A 5,328-nucleotide genomic window follows, 5' to 3' on the forward strand; every position below is an offset into this window, starting at 1 on the left:
CACTCTTTCTTTCTGATGTTACTGCCAAGAGGAACATTTACTAGATTAAAAACATAAACAAAAAACTGTTGTGCAGACTTGTAACAATTTAAATGAAACTTGCAAAAGTAATTTTCTAATTATGTTCCTATATTGCAGGTTAATAAGAGCTTAGTACATTTTTTCCCCTGATTTCTCGCCTACATTTTCATTATCAGTAAAACTGCAGAAGTCTTCATGCAATAAATATACACTCTGTTTATGAGAGGCATTGGCCGCAAGTCTTTTCATACATAATTTCAGAAATTGGGGATGCAAACAGCCAAGTTTACAAAATTGATCAATTATAGAACGGTTTTGATTAGAAAAGGATGATGTGTTTTACCAAAGAAGTCACAAGATTCCTTTAAATAGAAAATTTTCTTACCCCACTTAAAATAAAATGCAATTTTATATGGGCTTAGACACAATGTATAAACACATGTATAAAGTGAAGCTGCACTTAGAGAACACTTATTCACAACAATTTATTAAAATTTTCATTGTTGTTGAAACTGGCTTAAAATAAACCAAATTTCTCCATATTGAAAAGAGTGATAAATCAGCCCAGACTAGCTACAGGGCATTCTAAAATGAAGCACTAAAGAACTTTTTTGCATCATTTAAACCATCACGTGTTCATCAAAAACAACTCTAACTCTCATATATCATTCCGTGTATTTATCACAAAATTATAAATTTTGATCATAAAATGATCAAAAAATTTACCAGCTATTGAGCACACACTACATGCTAGGACCTGTGCTTATAAGCAGTTTTTAGATTCTTAGTGTTATATGTCAGGTGCTTAATGATGTTTTACACACATCATCCCATTTGCTCTCACCACAAATTTATTATGTATATAGTATTAAATCATCTACATTTTACAGCTGAGGGAACTCAAATGCAGAGAGTGCAAATAACATATCCTACATTTCACAGATCATAAGTTTAGACCCACAGATAAAATTTAGGTTTGTTTCCATCCAATGCCTTAGCTCTTGTTTACTATGGAATACTCCCTGCCCCCAAAATAGTTGTGGTTAACAAATATTTATTGAGCATCTACCATGTGCCAGGCACTGTTACAATCCCTGGTGATACAACAATGAATAAAAACAAAGTCCCTTCTTTTCTGGAACTTATATCCAAGTGGAGGGAGGACATGGACAGTCAATAAATCAATCAAATATAACTATGTTAGGTCATGAAATAAGAGCTAAAAAGAAAAACTAAGTGAAATAAGGTAACAGAGTGAAAGGGCAGTGTGCTATTTGCTATAGGTTGGTGAGAGAAGGCTCCTCTGATAAAGTGAAATTTGAACAGAGACTTGAATGAAATGCAGGAGCCAGCTCTGTAGATACCTGGGACAAGAGCTTTGCAAGTGGAAGGAACCACAAGTGCTAAGACAGGAGTATACTGGTGAAAGGTAAGAGTTGGGGAGGTTTAAGAAACTGCCAGGTGGCAAATGTGGCTTCAGAGGGTGATTGAAGGGAAGAGTAGTGGGAGAGGAGGAGGTCAGAGAGAAATGGTAAAGAATTTGGTTTTTATTCTGAGTGAGATGGGAAGCCACCAGAGAGAACAGAGGAGTGGTGGATCCTGTGTTGTGCTACCCATTTCCCTGTTAAATGAATACCTGCTGTCTGGGAGTGCTGTTGGCTGACTGGTAATGATCCCTTCAGGGACTGCCTCAGCTACAGAGGGCTGCCTTGCCTGAGGTAGCACCCTTCATGAAACAGACCATAACCAAGACTGATTGATGAGGGAATATAAAGGCCTGGCTATCTTAGCCCAACTTGAGACAACTTTAAAAGGCCCTTCCAGCTTCAAAGGCCAACATGTGGTTGGCCAAGACTGTCACTGGGCCTGCATAACCTCTTGACTTCTGTCCACTCCTGACCTTTCCATTCCCTTCTACAAATGTTGATCCCAAAAGCGCTCCTTAAAAAAGTCTTGCATGCTAAACACTATATCAGTCACTTCCAGAGATACCCCATCTGTGATAAGTGACATGGTACTATGCTTATGCTGCAAAAGTATCTTCCTGGCTGCTGTGAGGAGAGGGAGCAAAATGGAAGCAGGGAGATTTGTTAGGAGGCTATTACATTGGCCCAGATGGAAGACAACAGTTACTTGGGCTAGAATGGCTGTAGAGGGGGAGGGAAGACATAGTCAGGTGCTAGATATATATGAGAGCCAAGCCAAGAGGATTTATTCGTAGACAGATGTGAGAAAAATTAGGATAATTCCAAAGTTTTTTGGCCTGAGCAACTGGAAAGTAGATTTTCCATTTACCAAGAAAGGGATGGTGTGGAGATGAAAAGTTCAGTTTGGGACATGTCAAGTTTAATATGCCTATTAGTCTACCAAATGGAAATGTCAAGTGGGAAGCTATTCTTATGAATCTGGACTTCATAGAAGAGATCTCTGCTGGAGGTGTAAGTTCTGGAGTAATCAGCTTAAAGATGCCAATTAAGGCGATGACACTGAATGAGATGATCTAGTAGTGAAGGTTGATAGAGAAGCCTGATATGTGCCCTCATTTAGGGGTCAGGAAGGTGAGAAGGATCCAGAAAAGGAGACAAAGACGGAGAGATCTGGGAAATAGGAAAAAAAGAAAGAGAGATTTGAGGGTATAAATAAAGTGTTTCAAGAAGGACAGTGTGATCAGCTGTGTCATATGCTGCTGATAGTGATGGGTGAGATGGAGACTGAGCTCTTACACTAGATTAAAGGCTTCCTCAGCAAGACCAGATGCTATGTCCCAGCACTAAACAAACATTATTTGATTCAATCTTCATGACAACCCAGTGAGAGAAGTAGTATCTACCACATTTTTACAGAGCAGGACATTTAATGTGCAAGTTAGTCTCGTTTTTGGACACAGAGTTTGTATTTGTTTGTTAGGTTCTAGTAGCAAAGATGGTTGAACACAGTTCCATCTTACTCATAAAGCCATGTTCTTTGCACCACATCATTCTGTAATGGATGAGTAGAATTGTTGATTACAGATCGATAGCTGCAGTCCCTGCTTATAATACTGTAATACTAACATGCCTGCAATAGCATTGTATACTAACATGCTGATTCTTAGACTCTATCCCACTTAGCTGTTCATTATACAAAAGAGGAGCCAAGGTCCAGAGAAGTAAACTGATTTGCCCAATGTCACATGGCTCATTGTCCCTGGTCTCTTAACTTAGTATCTAATGCTTGTTCTACTGCATTATATGGTTATCTAAAAAATCCTTTAAGGGAAAAATTCCTTTTCATTAAGCTAGCCTGAGTGCAGAAGAGTTGGAGTTCTGGCAGGAGAAAAAGAAGAAACAAACTGTTAGGAGATCCAGGCCAGAGGAAGAAGGTAGGAGCCCACCCAAGGGAGAGACATTTCTTATCCTGGGACAGGTTTGGTAAAGGATTGTCCTGGAAGAGGGAGCACATCCTTACAAGGACTAAGGGGTCTGGGGAAAAAGGGAACATGTGAATTGAATACATCCTGGAATTTGTTCTCATGCCCACCATATAATTTCTCTCTCCTAACAGATTTAAAGTGTCTATGCCAAATGCTATGCATTTTCCTAGTATTATCTCTAAGCATCACAAGAATCTCACTTTTGGATAAAGTATAGTTGACAGTTGAACAATACAGGTTTGAACTACAAGGGCCCCCTTATACACAGATTTTTGTCAATGAATACTGTACTATAGTACTACACAATTCAAGGTTGGGTGATTCCCCGGATATGGAACTATGGATACGGAGGGCCAACTGTAAAGTTACATTCAGATTATTGACTACTTGGTGGCTCGGTGCCCCTAACCTTGCATTGTTCAAGGGTCAACTGTAATTGAAATGCAAAGAGCTAGTAAGCAGTGACTCTTGTACTCAATCTCACATCTGTTGTATCCCAAGGCCCACGTTCATCCCACTACATTTATACATTCTGACATATCACATAATAAAATCACCATGGAAATATTTAATCTTTATCATCTCAGATATGATTTATATGGGTAAAATAATAGTTATAAATAATCAAAAATCCATTTTGCATTACAATTTTTGGCTGAGTTAATAGTCTCAATTCTGCATTTCTCTGAGAACACAGACACAGCCTGAAATGAATACAGAAAAATACCAAATTCCTTGCATGGTTATAACACTGCTCCCTTTGCAATCTTTTTAAAGACATTTTTTTAAAAAATTAGTTCAGTTAAAACAAGTTTGAATGCAAATTTTCTTTATGAATACAATGCCTCATATGAATTTGTTACTGGAGCATTTTGATTACAAAACATAGTTTGCTTATATATGCATGGTTACAGTAATAATACAAAAGAAGCAACAAAACAGAAGCAGGAACTTTCTGTATTTCCTTCCAAATATTAATTATTTATATGTCTGTGGTGATATTTAAGGATCTCATATAGCCCAAAACAAGTGAGGTCTTTTCCAAAGTCTGGAGCAAAAGAGCTTAGGGTATAATTCAGAAATTCAAAGTTCAATCTTTTGTGATACACATTTTTTAAAAAGTAGGTGCCACACACTTGTCTAATTCCTTTTTATATTTTCTACCTCCACTCCAAAAAAAAACTATTTTTGCTTTCATTTTTGAAATTAGTAACATGCTGGATATGCAGGTTATCTTTATTGCAGCCACATCTGTGGTTCAAAACCATAAAACCAGGAACTAAATTAACCAACAACCATTTATGGAGTATCTGCAATGAGCTTAATACTTCACCAAAGGCTGTGAAGTTACCAAAAAATGGTATTTCATTAAATTTAAGATACCATTGATTATAAGACACACCATTATTTTATGTAACACCAGGAAAGAGGAAGTACTGCCAATTACATTGTTACAATGTTTGACATCATTGATGTTAATTAAGATGCATCTTGACTTCAGGGAAGTTAATAGTGTGAAAAAATGTGCATTTTGGAATAGATAAAATTCAATAACAATTAAAAATAGATCCTGATTTCTAAGAGCTTATAGTTACATTTGGGAGAGGAAAAACATCAACAGAGAAAAAAATAAATCACAGAATAAACCAGTATTAGCAAAAACATAGAAGTGAAAATAATACATGTCTGGGGGGAAACTTTCTGGCTGTTTAAGAAAGATGCTTCTTGGGGGCTTCCCTGGTGGCGCAGTGGTTGGGAGTCCGCCTGCCGATGCAGGGGACACGGGTTTGTGCCCGGGTCTGGGAGGATCCCATGTGCCGCGGAGCGGCTGGGCCCGTGAGCCATGGCCGCTGAGCCTGCGCGTCCGGAGCCTGTGCTCCGCCACGGGAGAGGCC

The sequence above is a fragment of the Lipotes vexillifer genome, unplaced genomic scaffold (genome assembly GCF_000442215.2).
Source record: "Lipotes vexillifer unplaced genomic scaffold, Lipotes_vexillifer_v1.1 scaffold1584, whole genome shotgun sequence".
NCBI lineage: Eukaryota > Metazoa > Chordata > Mammalia > Artiodactyla > Lipotidae > Lipotes > Lipotes vexillifer.